Here is an 18,089-nt window from a genome sequence, read left to right on the forward strand (position 1 = left end):
TTGTGTGACACACGGTTGGTACATGGCTCCCCCCCTAAAAATGACATACTGTACATGTTAAATAGGGCGCCCTGATCTAGAGAGGCGAACTGTAGCCGGGTCATCTGGCAGAAGATAAGCAGGTTTTAGACGATCAATGGAGACCCAGTCTTCTTTGCCCCGAATGTTTAGGAGGAATGCTTTCGGACTGCGTCGGATCACAAGGAAAGGGACCGTGTAAGGGGGCGTTAGTGGTGGCTTGCTGGTGTCGTTGCGCAGGGAGACGTGCGTTGCAGAGTGCAAGTCCGTTGGTATGTGATGCTTCGCTGGGGGCTTGTAAGTCTGGCGGCACGGAGTAAATTTTCCCACGACGTGACGTATGCGCTGGAGATCGTCGGAGGAGGTCGTAGAAGGAAAAAATTCAGCAGGGACGACCAACGGGTCGCCATACACCATTTCGGCTGCCGAGACGTCAAGGGCGTCTTTAGGAGTGGTCCTTATCCAAGGAGGACCCAGGGAAGCTGAGTAAACCAGTTTCAATCCTTGCAGCAGGACATCAAAGCTGCTTTGAGGGTGCGATGAAAACGTTCAACCATTCCATTGGCAGCGGGGTTGTAGGCCGTTGTCTGATGTAGGGTGATGCCCAGGAGATTCGCTAATGACGTCCATAATTGAGAGGTGAAAGTTGTTCCCCTGTCAGAAGTAATATGCTCAGGGATACCGTATCTTGAAATCCATCCAGAGAGTAAGGCAGATGTACATGAGGCGGACGTTGCAGTTTCCATGGGAATGGCTTCAGGCCAACGAGTGGAGCGGTCGATGATGGTAAACAGGTAATGATGTCCATGTGGTGCGGGTAGGGGGCCTACAACGTCGACGTGAATGTGTGCGAAACGACGCTGAGGTTGAGGAAAGGTGCCCACTCCTGAATCCGTGTGTCGATGTACTTTGGAAGTTTGGCAAAAAGTACACGCACGGACCCAATCCTTAGCATCCTTAGAAATGCCGTGCCAAATGAACTTTGCCTTCAGCAGCTGTGCAGTAGAACGGCACGAGGGATGTGAAAGGCCGTGAATGAAATCAAACACCTGTCGGCTCATGGGAGCAGGAATCCAAGGTCGCGGTCTACCAGTACTGACGTCACAGAGGAGGGTGGTGTTGGAGTCTTCGAAGGGAAAATCCTCCCAACGGAGGGACGTGCAGGATGTCCTACAAGCTTGATACTCTGGATCCTGTCGTTGGGCTTCAGCCAGGGCGTTGTAATCCAATCCCAGTTGAACGGCAGCCAACGTATTTCTTGACAGGGCATCGGCAACGGGATTCATTTTCCCAGGGACGTATTGGAGGGTGCAATTGTATTCAGCCCACGGCGGAGAGATGTCGGCGTTGACGGGCGGACCAGGCGTCAGACTGTCGAGTGAAGGCGTGCACCAGAGGCATGTGGTCTGTACGAATGACGAAGGGCGTACCTTCTAAGAAATGGCGAAAGTGACGGACAGCCAAGTGCACCGCCAGCAATTCTCGATCGACAGGTAGAATAACCCGATTCTGCCTTGGACAGTTTTCTGCTGAAGAAAGCCAATGGGCGGGGCGAGCCTTTGACCACCTGCTCGAGTACTGCACCAATAGCGACGTCGCTGGCATCGGTGGAGAGAAGGAGAGGGGCGTGTGGGATAGGAAAAGTGAGAGCCGCAGCAGTTGATAGGGCCTTCTTTGCATTGCAGAAGGCTGCTTCTTGAAGGGGACCCCACTTCAGGTCCTTTGGCTTGCCCTTGAGGGAGGCGTAGAGGGGAGCAAGAGTGGCGGCAATGGCTGGCAGAAAACGGTGATAATAGTTGATCATGCCCAAGAATTCCTGCAGAGCTTTGACGGTCGAGGGCGTGGGGAAATTCTGAACGGCTGCTACCTTCTCAGGGAGGGGATGGACTCCTTCAGGAGTGATACGGTGCCCTAAGAACGACACTTCGTTGGCGCCAAAGGTACACTTGTCGTACCGGACTACAAGGCCGTTTTGTTGCAGGCGGTCGAGCACGATGCGCAGGTGACGGAGGTGTTCCTCTTTTGAGGAGGAGAACACAAGTATGTCGTCCACATAACATACACAGAAAGGGAGGTCCCCAAAGATGCCATCCATGAGACGTTGAAACGTCGCCCCAGCATTACGAAGGCCAAAACAGGAGTAATTGAAGGTGTTTGTGCCAAACGTAGTGGTGATGGCGGTCTTGTGGATGTCTTCCGGGTTCATAGGCACCTGATAATACCCCTTCAGGAGATCGAGCGTAGAGAAAACCTTCGCTTTGTGCAGGTAGGAGGTTACATCGGCAATGTTTGGGAGGGGGTAGTGATCCGGTTCTGTTTGCATGTTCAGGCGCCTGTAATCCCCGCACGGACGGAGGGAGCCGTCTTTTTTCAGAACGATGTGTAAGGGTGAAGACCATGGGCTGGAGACCTTTTGGCAAAGGCCCATTTTCTCCATTTCGGCGAACGTCTGTTTGGCGGCTGCCAATCGTTCCAGTGCTAGACGTCTGAATTTTGCGAAGACTGGGGGTCCCGTCGTCTTGATATGGTGATAAATACCGTGCTTGGCAGGAACCGTGGGCGTTTGGCGAAGTTCTGGACGGAAAACTTCCGGGTATGACGTGAGGAGGTGGGCGTAGGCATCCGTGGGTGCGCTGATGTGGAGAGCGAGGTTAGAGGGGGCGGGTTGAAGAGGTGTCGACAAGTACGAGTCTGCGTTGACCAATCGTCGGTGGGCGACATCGACCAGAAGGTGAAAATGAGAGAGGAAATCTGCACCGAGGATTGGCATTGTGACGTCAGCAACGAGAAACTTCCAATTGAATTTACCGTTTCCGAACGATAATGTGAGGTTCTCGTAACCGTAGGTGGGTATCTCAGATCCGTTGGCAGCTACCAAGCGGACGCCGGCATATGTAGATAGACTAGGTTGTGCCTTGAAGAGTTTCCTTGGCAAAAGAGAACGGCAAGCACCCGTGTCTACCAAAAATCGCACGCCCGTTCCTGCATCCTGTAAAAAGAAAAGATTAGAAACATGGGAGGCCACCGCCACAAGCGATGGCCTACTTACACGTTTTTTGGCCACTGACAATCTTTGGCACATTTCTTCGCGGTTGCCCCGAATCTGAAGTGGTAGTAGCAAAACTGCGGCGGATAGGAGGTAGAAAGTGGCTGTAGAAGTCGTTCGTTGGGGCGCGAGTGATTGTTGGGTGGTGGGCGGCTTTGTCGCCGCTTCGGCACGTCACGGGGTAGGCGTGTATGTCCTACGGCATTCATGTCAGCTTCAGTTGTCGTTGAATAGGCATCCTCGTCGTCAGGGGTGGAGGCATTGATGGAGGTCTTGAAGTGGCTGTCCATAAGGGCGTCGGCTTTGGTCATCAAGTCCTTTATGGGTAAACTATCGACATCGGGTATGGCAGCGCGCACAGGTTCAGGTAAACGGCGTATCCAAAGGGCACGGAGTAGGTTCACCTCACGAGGAGAGCCGTCTGCGGCAGGTTGAAGGCGAGCGATACTGGTCATTTCCCTGAGGGCAAGCGAAGCCCTTTGGTCCTCCAACGGTTGTTGCGAGAGCTGAAAAAGCTTTGCTATACGGGCGGCTGGCGACGGCGAGTACTGCTGCAGAAGGTATGATTTGAGGTTGTCTTACGCTATTGGGGTGTCTCCTTGTTCACAAAGCCAGTCGGATATTTCTGGGAAGGTGTCCTTGGGTATCGCCGCGAGAACATAATCCGCTTTGGTGGTTGAGCGAGTCACGCCCCTGATACGAAACTGGACTTCTGCGCGCTGAAACCAAGCAAACGCCTCTCCGCTGGCAAACGATGAAAGTTTGAATGGCGCGGCCGCAGCACCAACTGCCGTAGAGTCCGCCATAGTACCAACGATGAAGGGGCGAGAGGGTGGGGGTGGAAGGCGGTGGGAGCGAGTCGACTTCCGGGGTCACCAATGTGACGGGCCGAGAGAGGATGTGAACTCAAAGGCAGATTGGAAACGACTGAGTTATTTATCAAGGAACACTCTTCTTTATATACAAAACCTCAAGGCAACAGGACATGACCTGTTCGAGAGACAGATAATGTTACTGAGCAAAACGGAGACATGATCATTCAGGTTCTTTTTAGTGCGAGGGAAGAGCACAGATACAACCATAATATATACAAAATAATTATGTACAATTGTGTGACACACGGTTGGTACAGGACCATTGTTCTTAAGACTTTCTTAATTGATTTTTGTATATATGTATTATGAATGTATACAATTCGGTGAAGAAAAAGTTTCGAAAATGCTCTGAGTCTTATGAAAAATGTCGAACTTTGAATATTTACCTGATTTAAGGAATAATGTCTTAGAATAACTACACAATATAGGGAGCAGTCCCTACATACACTTACTAATTCTAAAGATAACTCATTCCTAGCATGTCTTAGAGTCTTAAAAGCTTATCAGACTTTAAATACTTCACTGATTTAAACAATTGAAATACTTCACTGATTTAAAGAACTGAAAAACTTCACTGATTTAAAGAACTGAAATACTTCACTGATTTAAATAACTGAAGTACTTCGCTGATTTAAAGAACTAAGTCTTAAAATGACCGTTTAAAAGCAGGGAAAAGTTCCGAGATCTACCAACTGACCAGAAAGTTAACTCATCTTTAGTAAGGCTGAGAATCATTTAAGAGAGTATTGAACTTGAATACTTCACTGATTTAAGGAACTATGCCTTGAAACGACCATACACAGTTAAGAAAAGTTTCTACATATACCTACTAATCTTAAAGATACCTCATCTTTAGCCAGCCTGACTTGTTAATCTGATAACTTCGTATTGTTCCTCTGAGGGCTTTGGTATGCAAAAATCCTGCTCCTTTGCGAAAAGAACAGATGGAAAAATCAACAAAAGATAACTCGCCTAATGAGCTCTTCCGTAGAGCATTTTTGCAAAGCGAGTAAAAGGAGAGCAATAAAGTACCCAAATGTATAATCTTTGTCACTCCTAAGTCAGGCGAAGGATATAGACCTGGGGCAAAATGGCCAGTTGATAAAAGTTTGTCTTCCAGTGTAAATACAGGCTAAAGTTTTTTCATTCCGGCGACCCAGCCTCTAAGGTACTTACTGTTTACATTATGTTTAAAGTTGTTTGGGTCTTTTAGAGTTTCGTGTCAGTTGGAAAAACATATTTTTTGTTTTCTGGAAATTACATGGGAGTAGGCACGCTCAATGAGCTTGCGTGTAATCATCGAAGAAGCACACATACACACAAACATTTGCATGCACTACTTAAGATATATTTACACGTGCAAGGACACATACACGCGCACACACATACACACACACACACACACACATATATATATATATATATATATATACATATATATATATATATATATATATATATATTATATATATATATATATATTATATGTGTGTGTGTGTGTGTGTGTATGTGTGTGTGTGTGCGTGTGTGTCTTTGCACGTGTAAATATATCGTAAGTAGTGCATGCAAATGTTTGTGTGTATGTCTGCTTCTTCGATGATTACACGCAAGCTCATTGAGCGTGCCTACTCCCATGTAATTTCCAGAAAACAAAAAATATGTTTTTCCAACTGACACGAAACTCTAAAAGACCCAAAAACTTTAAACATAATGTAAACAGTAAGTACCCCCAGAGGCTGGGTCGCCGGAATGAAAAAACTTTAGCCTGTATTTACACTGGAAGACAAACTTTTATAAACTAGGTATTTTGCCCCAGGTCTACATCCTTCGCTTGACTTAGGAGTGACAAAGATTATACATTTGGGAACTTTATTGCTCTCCTTTACTCGCTTTGTAAAAAAAAAAAAGCTCTACGGAAGAGTTCATTAGGAGAGTTATCTTTTTTTGATTTTTCCATCTGGTCTTTTCGCAAACGAGCTGGATTTTTGCATACCAAAGGTCTTAGGGGAATAATACGAATTATTAGATTAACAAGTCAGGCTGGCTAAAGATGAGGTATCTTTAGAACTAGTAGGTATATGTAGGAACTTTTTCTTTACTTTGTATGTTAATTTCAAGGCATAGTTCTTTAAGTAAGTAAAGTTTTTAAGTTCAATACTCTTTTAAAAGACTCTCAGCCTGCTAAAGATGAGTTAAATTTCGGGTCAGTAGGTAGACCTCGGAACTTTTCCCTGCTTTTAAACTGTCATTTTAAGACTTGGTTCTTTAAATTAGTGAAATATTTCAGTAAATGTAAGGACTGTTCCCTACGCTGTGTAGTAATTTCAAGACATTATTCCTTAAATCAGAAAAATATTCCAAGTTCAATATTTTTCATAAGATTCAGGGTATTTTCGAAACATTTTCTTTACCGAAGTGTATACACTTATGATACATATGTACACAGATCAATTAACAAAGTCCTAGGAATATTGTACCTTTTTAAAAGTAATATATGTAAGTGAAAATATTATTATCATCATCATCATCATCATTATTATTATTATTATTATTATTATTATTATTATTATTATTATTATTATTATTATTATTATTATTATTTGCTAATAGCTTAACATTGATTATATGTTAATTGCATTTCTATTAGAGATGAATCCAAACTTTCCGTCACGATTTGCATGTGATAGATATCAAAATTATCCAGTTAATCCAAATTGACCCTTTACACTTGGTTTCCATAAAGGAGACTTGGCTCAACAAGGCAACCAGTGCATTGAAGTACTCACTTTGATCGAGCATGATTCCATTCCGGTACCAAGCGACACTGGGAGCCGGCCGGGCCTCCTTCACTAGGCACTGAAGACGGAGCTGCTTGCCAGCGACAACCACCACTGGCTCCCCAATTATTCCTCCCAAGATGCTTATGCTGGAGGGGGAGACTGTGATGAGGGTATATATTAGTCAAGGAGCTGCCTAAGTGATAGCTTGAACTGATATAGAATAAGGGATGAGGTTGTTGCATTGTTTGGGTCAGATACAAAGTATTTGAAGGGTTGCCTAAGTGATAACTTGAACTGACATAGAATTAGGGATAAGGTTTGTGAATTGTTTGGGTTGGATACCAAGTATTTGAAAAGTTGCTAGGGTGATAGCTAAATTGACATAGAATAAGGGGTGAGGTTGGTGCAGTGTTTGGGTCAGATATAAAGTATTTGAAAAGTTGCCTAAATGATAGCTTAAACTGACATAAAATAAGGGGTAAGGTTGGTGAATTTTTGGGTCAAATACCAAGCAATTTGAAAGGTTGCCTAAGTGATAGCTTGAACTGACATAAAATAAGGGGGTGAGGTTGGGTGAATTTTTTTGGTCAGATGCCTAGTATTTGAAAGGTTGTCTAAATGATAGCTTAAACTGGCATTAAATAAGGGGTGAGGTTAGTGCATTGCTTGGGTAGTATCCCATATATTTGAAAGGTTGCCAAGGTGATAACTTGAACTGGCATAGAATAAGGGTAAGGTTGGTGCATTATTTGGGTTGGATACCAAGTATGTGAAAGATTGCCTAAGTGATAGCTAGAACTGACATAGAATAAGGGATGAGTTTAGTGAATTGTTTGGGTCAGATACCAAGTATGTGAAATACTGACTAAGTGATAGCTTGAACTGGCATAAAATAAGGGGTAAGGATGGTGCATTGTTTGCGTCAGATACCATGTATTTGAAAGGTTGCCTAAATGATAGCTTGAACTGACATAGAATAAGGGGTAAGGTTAGTGAATTGTTTGGGTTGGATACCAAGTATTTGAAAAATTGCTAAGGTGATAGCTTGAACTGGCATAAAATAAGGGGTAAGGATGGTGAATTGCTTGGAAGCTGATACTAAGTAAATGATAGATTGCCTAAACGATAGCTTGAACTGACATAGAATAAGGGGTAAGGTTGGTGCATTATTTGGGTTGGATACCATGTATTTGAAAGGTTGCCAAGGTAATAGCTTGAACTGGCATAAGATAAGGAGTAAGGATGAATTGATTGAAGCTGATATTAAGTAAATTGATAGGTTGCCTAAATGATAGCTTGAAATGACATAGAATAAGGGGTAAGGTTGGTGCATTATTTGGGTTGGATACCATGTATATGAAAGATTGCCAAGGTAATAGCTTGAACTGGCATAAGATAAGGAGTAAGGATGAATTGCTTGGAGCTGATACTAAGTAAATGATAGATTGCCTAAACGATAGCTTGAACTGACATAGAATAAGGGGTAAGGTTGGTGCATTATTTGGGTTGGATACCATGTATTTGAAAGGTTGCCAAGGTAATAGCTTGAACTGGCATAAGATAAGGAGTAAGGATGAATTGCTTGGAGCTGATACTAAGTAAATGATAGATTGCCTAAACGATAGCTTGAACTGACATAGAATAAGGGGTAAGGTTGGTGCATTATTTGGGTTGGATACCATGTATTTGAAAGGTTGCCAAGGTAATAGCTTGAACTGGCATAAGATAAGGAGTAAGGATGAATTGATTGAAGCTGATATTAAGTAAATGATAGGTTGCCTAAATGATAGCTTGAACTGACATAGAATAAAAAGGTAAGGTTGGTGAATTGTTTGGGTCAGATACCAAGTATTTGAAAGGTTGCCTAAATGATAGCTTGGACTCACATAGAAAAGATGTAAGGTTGGTGAATCGTTTAAGTAAGATACCATGTATTTAAAAGGTTGCCTAAGTGATAGCTTGAACTGACATAGAATAAGGGGTAGGGTTAATGCATTGTTTGGATGTAATAACAAACACTTTCAAGGTTGCCTAAAGGATGGGCTCAAACCGATATAATTTAGAGAGTAAGACTGGTGAATTGTTTGGAGCTGATGCTAAGTATTTGAAAGGTTGCCTAAATGATGCTCGAACTGACATAAAATAAAGGGTGAGGTTGGTGAATTTTTGGGTCAGATGTCAAGTATTTGAAAGGTTGCCTAAATGATAGCTTGAACTGACATAAAATAAGGGGTGAGGTTGGTGAATTTTTGGGTCAGATGCCAAGTATTTGAAAGGTTGCCTAAGTGATAGCTTGAACTGACATAAAATAAAGGGGTGAGGTTGGTGAGTTTTTGAGTCAGATGCCAAGTATTTGAAAGGTTGCCTAAGTGATAGCTCGAACTGACATAAAATAAGGGGGTGAGGTTGGTGAATTTTTGGGTCAGATGCCAAGTATTTGAAAAGTTGCCTAAGTGATAGCTTGAACTAACATAAAATAAGGGGTGAGGTTGGTGAGTTTTTGAGTCATATGCCAAGTATTTGAAAGGTTGCCTAAGTGACAGCTTGAACTGACATAAAATAAGGGGTGAGGTTGGTGAATTTTTGGGTCAGATGCCAAGTATTTTGAAAGGTTGCCTAAGTGATAGCTTGAACTGACATAAAATAAGAGGTGAGGTTGTTGAATTTTTGGGTCAGATGCCAAGTATTTGAAAGGTTGCCTAAGTGATAGCTTGAACTGACATAAAATAAGGGGTGAGGTTGGTGAATTTTTGGGTCAGATGCCAAGTATTTGAAAGGTTGCCTAAGTGATAGCTTGAACTGACATAAAATAATGGGTGAGGTTGGTGAGTTTTTGAGTCAGATGCCAAGTATTTTGAAAGGTTGCCTAAGTGATAGCTTGAACTGACATAAAATAAGGAGTGAGGTTGGTGAATTTTTGGGTCAGATGCCAAGTATTTGAAAGGTTGCCTAAGTGATAGCTTTAACCGACATAGAAAGAAGGGCAAGCAAGCTTAGTGCATTGTTTGGAGTTGATATTAGGAATTTAAAAAGTTCTACTAGTGTTTTCTTTTACTGAAATCTGGTAATAACAATTAGTTATCATAATTCGAGTTATTACTTTTGCTATGCCAGGCAACAACCCTGTTTGGTAAAGGAGGATCCTGTAGAGTCATTTAACAGGGAAAAATAGCCCAGTGAAGAAATTAAATATGTAAAGCATATGAGAAGTAATGACGAAACAATATCCAAAGTAAAGGGTCATTAATTACCCTTTTTATTTTAATATGAATACCCTGAAATTGTATTGTTTGTATATGAATGTGTAGCATATATATATATATATATATATGTATATATATTATATATACACACATATATATGCATATGTATATATAAATATATATATATATATATATATATGTATATATATATGTATATGTATATATTATACATACACACACACACACACACACACATATATACTATATATATATATATGTATATATATATATATATATATATACATTAATATATATTTAATTATATGTATATAATATATATGTATATATATATATATATATATGTGTGTGTGTGTGTGTGTGTGTGAGTGTGTATATATACATGTGCGTATATGTGCGTGTGTTTATGTGTATGTCTTGATCTAATTTCACATTAATTATTAAATGATAAATAGAACCCTCTACCGTAAATATGACTAAGAATATAATACCTCCTATCAAATATTAGCCAATGTTACTGCAGCAAAAAATAGTTCAGCATTGCTCAAACTTTCTCCTAAATGGCCCCAAACGTCGGCAATGGCGATACCTATTGTACTCAAGTAGGTAGTGGATCATTGTGCAATGTTATCACAGTGAAAAACAAACAATTGCAATAAGAGAAAACTTCCTGGGTACTCATAAAGATGACGTGTATAACAACAATATATGTTATATGCGTCTTATTCATTAGCGAGTTCATTCTCTGGTTTTGCGTTCTTTTTGAACGTTCTATTTTGTTTCAGATTCATTTTTGATTTGATGATTTTGGGGATAGAGATAACCGCTTTAATGCATATGAAATCTGAGGATTTATCCACACACTCACACACAAACATACACACACAGACACACACACACACACACACATATATATATATATATATATATACTGTATATATATATATATATATATATACATATATATATATATATATGTATGTTTATATATAAAAATATATATCTATATACATAAAGATTATATATATATATATATATATGTATATATATATATATATATATATATTTATATATAGTATATATGTATATATATATATATATATATAGCGTATATATATTTATAAATAGAGTATATGTATACATTGTATAACACACACACACACACACACACATATATATATATATATATATACAGTATATATATACATGTATTTGTACATATAAGTGTATGTGTGTATGTAAATGTAAATGCACCTATTTCTAACAAGTTTAAGATAATCTTTTTTTCTAATCATACCTAATTATGATACTTTAAAAAATGATTCATTTTTCCTATTCATATCTGCTTATGATACTTTTAAAATTGCTTCAATAAAGACCCTAAGATTATTGCACCCAAAACTTTATCCATGACGCCAGAGTTTTCAGAAAAGTTTTCCGAAAATATCGTTAACATCACTGGAATTTTCATCTTAATATTTCACTGGCCTGTTGAAAGGCTGACTTCATGTTTTGTCTCCATCGTTACTTTTCTTCTTGAGTTATTCACCCATTTCTCAGCTCCAATATTGGTTCTACTCTTTACTCATAGTTTATTTAGGACAGAGGATATAAATAGTAAGGAATTTTTATTCGTTGGGGTATGGCTACTTCTATTCTGTTAGTTCCTTTTGTTTTATCATTAATTTTATTTGGTATACTATAGATTCTATATCTTAATATGTACATATATATATATATATATATATATATATTTATATATATATATATATATATATATAAATATATATAATATATATATATATATATACAGTATATATATATGTAATTATATATATATATATATATATATATATAATAACAAATGCATCTGTTTCTATCCAAACTGTAGGACAAAGGCCTCAGACATGTTCTTATTCATATCTGAGGTTTAGCCAATTTCACACACTCATATACAAACAAATACATAATACAGTATAAATTTACGTATATATATACATATATATACATATACATACATATATATATATATATATATATACATATATATATATATATATATATATATACAATATATATGTGTGTGTGTGTGTGTGTGTGCTTTTGAAATTCACCTGATCCTATATTATGAATACCTTTCACATTAAGGAAATTATAATCAAGCGCCATAAAATATAGAACTATCCATCTTTTTTTTATTATCCCCATTCATAATTTCACCGACCATTAACCCATTATACACTAAACTCTTATTCTATGAAAATCTTTATAGATTAAAGCAAATCCTACATACGATTTTACAATGCTCAATAGTTTTATACCTCGCCATCAAAGTAAAATCGAATAATCTCTGCCATTAATTCTGGATATAAGCTCTCCACTCTGTCGACATATTACTGGATTTGAAACGGAAAAATCCTTTTATATGGAATCTACTTATTCTAGTAATTCGACCAGGGATTTTTTTCTTTTTTTTTTGGGGGGGGGGGGCGAATGGGGGGGGGGGGGAAAGGAGGGAGAGAAGGTATTAGCGTTTATGATAATTTTAGAACAAAAAAATGCAAGTTTAAACCAATTGGTGTTGAGGTGGACTACCATTCTGTTAATTTTAGAGAAAAAAATGAATAATTGAAAGCTAGTAATCAATTACAACATTGTAAAAAAAAAAGTTATAACCAATTGAAAGCTTGAATTAATGTTGATTTAAAAAATATATATATATAATTTTAACTACCTGGGGAATAGCAATGAGTTAAATTTAGAAAAAAATGAATTGAAAGTTTAATAAATAAAAGTTTAACCAATTGGGTGGCTAGTGTTGATGTCAAATTTAGAAAAAAAATAAAAGTTTAATCAATTGGAGGGGGCTTAGCATGAATGTTAATTTTTCGATTATTTTGAACTAGTTGGAAAAGTAATAATCGTTTGCAGAGATGAAAATTTCTTTTACTCAGTACCATGAAAAAACAAACACAAATAGAAATTTAGCATTACAATAACTTACCCAAGACAGTAACGTTAGCTGAAGCCCAAAGGGCGCTCGTTTTAGCCGTTGGGCCAACTTGACACTGGTATTCGCCGTCATCCTCAAGTGTGATCCCGTGAATGACAAGGTGGTGTTCACCCTTGCTGGAGTCTCCGGAGTAAGAGTATCTTGGGGTAGCCAGGTACATCTCGCTCAAAGCCTGGAGGATATTAAAGAAATCTTGGATAGTTATGGTTAAGATATATAAATTCAGTAATATAGAGATGTAGTGTATGTTTACATAAATACATACATAAATATGTGTATTTATGTATGTATATATGCATATTTACACATTTATGCATATATATATGTATATACACACACACATATATATATATATATACTATATATATGTAGATATTTACATATGCATATGTATACATACACTCACACACCCCACCACACCACACACACACCACACATAATATATATATATATATATATACACATATGCTTATTTATATATATATGTATATATATATGTATATATATATATATATATATACATATATATATGTATATATACACACACACATATATATATATATATATATACTGTACATATATATATATATATATATATGTGTGTGTGTGTGTGTGTGTGTGTTCATACATATATATTGATGTATGCATAAATACGTATGAATGAAAGTATGTATGTATGTATATATGTATGTCTGCCTAGCTGGTAGTAATACCACACACCAATTTCACAATAGCATATGCATGTGTAATCACCAATATTTTATAAAGATTTTCTGCATTAATAGTTATATGTACATACTACAGATATGAGACAAATTGTCATTGCATTTCATTCATACTTAACACCCTCTGGTGTTATGAAAATAGATATAGAAATTCCTTAAAAACTCCAACATCAAATAAAGAAAAAAAATCATAGTGATTTGGAAAATGATTTTGTTTTATATATAGATATTTACTAAAATCATGGCTTCACAAAAGACGCAAAATAAGAAACATTCATAAATTATGGTTAACATTTCAAAATTAAAAAAATTTCTGAGAGACCTCGTAACGACAATATTTTAGAATTTTCTTTAATATATTAGTCAAATTAATTTATACATAAATTTCCCAAGCTTAAATGACAACAATGGTGGAGGGAAAATTATAAAATTCAAATTAATTACATAAAATGTAAGTACAATACCAAAGAACTATTCAGTCTAAATCTTAATTTAATCACCCCCCCATTGTACATTTATATTTCAGCAACCACGTTATTTAACTCCCCTGAGTTAATCGGATAATTAACTCGAAACTACAGCCAAAGGTTAGCTGTGAAGAATTAAAACTTTTACTTTTCTAAATCCTGACGATTGCTTTTAGTTTGTCCTGAATTTGGTTATGTTTTTTTTCCATTCATTTATTTCCCAGCCATCATTTTTTTTCTAGCTTTCATAAAATATAGCAACGTTGCATTGGGTTTATAACCAAGAGGATTAGATTTTTTATTTCCAGTGGAGAAAGGGTTAATATCCCTGGTGATACACAGAGTTATTTCAATATGTATATATATACATACATACATACATACATATATATATATATATATATGTGTGTGTGTGTGTGTGTGTTTTTATATATATATAATATATATATATGTAAATATGCATATATAAATATATATAAAGATATATATATATATATATATATACATATATATATATATATATATATGTATATATATATATATATATAGTTATACATATATATAAATATATATATATATATATATATGTATATATATATATATACTGTACATAATATCTCTCTATCTATCTATATATCTATATCTATATATATATATATTATATATATTTATATATATATATATATATATATATATAAATATATATATATATATATATATATATATCCGTACTATAACCTTATATGTATTATTACTATGGATCTAGATTATTGTTTTGTATTTGAGAATTTGTTTTCTATAATATATACTTATACACCACCAACACACACACACACACACACACACCACACACACATATATATATATATATAATATATATTATATATATATAAAATATATTTATCCTGTTCGAGAGATTCTTAGTATTTTTATGACGCAGATTCAGCAATGAATTTTTTGTGAGCAACATCTGTACTATCACATCAATCCATGTTTGATAAGGGGCTTAGCATAATGTAAATATGTATTAGCCTTTAGGGATCATCGTTTTAGTAATTTCCGGCCTAAAATTTTGGAAATTAGACAATACTGAATTTAGTTACCATAAGCTGAAGCTTTTGATTATATGCTATAGCATAGGGAATACTGGTGAATAGTGATAATTATAAATATATTACAAAAAAAGGTGAGTATGGTAATGGCCTATGAAAATATTTTGAAAATTAGAGCTTTGCTAAATTTACCTTAACAATGGCATATACCTTGAGTATAAGCTGTATCATTCAAAGTATTAATGAATATTGATAATTATAAGCATATTTACTAAAAAAGGTTATTTGAACAATGGCCTACAAAAAATGTTGAATTTTGGTCACGCTGAATTTCACTTAATAATGACAGATACTTTGAGTATAGGTAACCTCCTCATAGTTTTTGATGAAGAGTGATAATTGCCATCATATTACCAAAAGATGCTAATACTAATGACCTACTAAAAATGTTTGAAAAATTAAGTAAAGCTGAATTTACTTACCAATGACAGAAGCCTTGAATATAAGCTATAGCATTGTAATTATTGATGAAGAGTACTAATTACCAATATAATACAAAACAGATAATAATGATAATGTACTACTAAAGCTTCTATTTTTGAAAATTAGGCCAAAGCTGAATTTAGTTACCAATGACCAGAAACCTTGAGTATAGGCCATTGCATTGTAAGTCTTGATATATAGTTTTAATCATTAGATCTATCATAAAAAGATAATTATGAAATAATCATACCCAAAAGCACAGTGGCTTCCTTTTGTATAGGGCGAAATCTTAACGATGTTGGGATTTTTGGAGGGATAGATCTTGTCTCCAAAAAGATGTTTATCATTCCCTCTTTATGAAGAAAGGATAAAACAGGAGTCCTAGGACCTTGATCCCCCAAAAAACACTTATGACAGACGTCCTTGGTTTTGGCTGATCGTAAAATGGATTACATTGTTCAGACATCATAATACTTTGTTGTCTTCCACGAATATCACGCTTTGTTTACTATCCACTCAAGAAAAGAACCTTTTATTTACTGTTAACTCATAAAACAGAAGAAGATCGCAAATAGGGAAACGATTCAGTGGTAAACATTGAGGAAGATATTGACAAACAACTTATTGAGAAAGTCTTCAGAGGAGTTATAGCTTATATCTTCGACTAGTCACTCGATAGTTTACGTTGTGAAATATTCAATAATAAAAAGTTATGACTATATATATATATTAATATTTATAAATAAATGTTGATTGTTTATAAAATCTATACTTCAAATGAATTGGGGTTTTGTTATATGTGATTTCTTAGAACTGTCAAGAACACTTCGATTCTTGTAAAAATTCTTGTTCGTTTATAATACACACGCAACGCACGCACGCACACACACACACACACACACACACATATATCTATATATATATATATACACCAATTTGCACCGAATTTGGCTGAGTTACTAATCAATAGAACCCTCAGTTTCTTGGGCTCGGGATCGATTCCCCGGCCGACCAGAAGCTATTACCCTTTCGTTGATATCCCCTTGAGTCTCTGATCCTGAGGTAGAGAGAATCCATATATTAGGAAGAAATAAAAACGAAGTAGCGTACACATTCACGGTCGCCTGTATTTTACTGAAATACGGATGAGAACAATAAATTTTTGCGAAGAACTTCCAATTAAAATTACAGGTTTTTTAACAGTATAAGGAATGTCAAAATTGGTTTTCTTCTTTTCAAGAGTCTTCAATTCACGTTTCCAATGTAGCTACGATTTTTCATACCACTAATCCATACACCTCTCTGTACCCCACCCTTTTCAGTCATTCCTAATTTACATGTGGTACAAAAGAATTGTTCACAACCATTTTCAACCGGGACATGTCCACCCTAAACTCGAGTCATTCTCTTTATCTGTATTTCATATCTAAACTTCATTTAAAGCTTTAAAGGCCGCTCATGAATGGCAGAGACAAGGAACATTGACAATGCCCTATCGTGCAGGACAATGCCATAGAGACTGACCATATATACATATGATTAGCACCAAAATCCCCTCTCCACCCAAGCTAGAACCAAGGAGGGACAGACAACGGGTGCTGAGGACTAAGCAGACATACCTATATGCTCCCCCCAAACCCCCCTATCCTTAACTCACAAGGATGGTGAGGTTGCAGCGACCAAAGAAACTAGACTCGAACCCCAGCCTGGCGTTCACCAGTCAGGGACGTTACCACATCGGCCACCACAACCCTAAATAGACAAGTGTTTTAAATAATCCCTTTATAAATTCCCAGGTATAAAATTTATTCAGAAACTGTTCCCCGTTCGTCGGAGGATATGTAAATGTTGAAAATAATTAAGTTGAAGTTCCACTTTGGGGAATAATACTGTCATGTTTCATAACATTAGTATTCATAATAGATTCGAACCCTTTAATTAGAGGCTCGCCTGTTAGGGTATAGCAATTCAAATACATGAATTAATGCCTTTAAAGTCATATCCATCATCATCATCATCTCCTCCTACGCCTATTGACGCAAAGGGGCTCTTGTTAGATTTCGCCAGTCGTCTTTATCTTGGCGCTTTAAATTGAATACTTCTCCATTCATCATCTCCTACTTCACGCTTCATAGTCCTCAGTCACGCAGGCCTAGGTCCTTCTAACTCTTCTAGTGCCTTGTGGAGCCCAGCGGAATATTTGGTAAATTAATCTCTTTGCAGAGTGCGAAGTCATATTATGGTAATATAATTAGTTATTTAACTCTAAATAGCAAAACCTTCACTAACAAGTTGACCAACATAGTAAAACTTTAACCAATATAAATATACCCTTTAAAACAATAAAAAATGAAATTGCATAGAAATACTGATAGTAATATTAACAAAAATAAAGACTTATGAAATATA

General features: G+C 36.6%; 1 pseudogene; it reads right to left on the minus strand.

The window, feature by feature from the left end:
- The window catches only part of LOC137614506 (nephrin-like), a 261,564-nt pseudogene extending 248,302 nt beyond the window's left edge, over positions 1-13,262 (minus strand).
- Positions 13,263-18,089: the final 4,827 nt, after the last annotated feature.

The sequence above is a fragment of the Palaemon carinicauda genome, chromosome 20 (genome assembly GCF_036898095.1).
Source record: "Palaemon carinicauda isolate YSFRI2023 chromosome 20, ASM3689809v2, whole genome shotgun sequence".
NCBI lineage: Eukaryota > Metazoa > Arthropoda > Malacostraca > Decapoda > Palaemonidae > Palaemon > Palaemon carinicauda.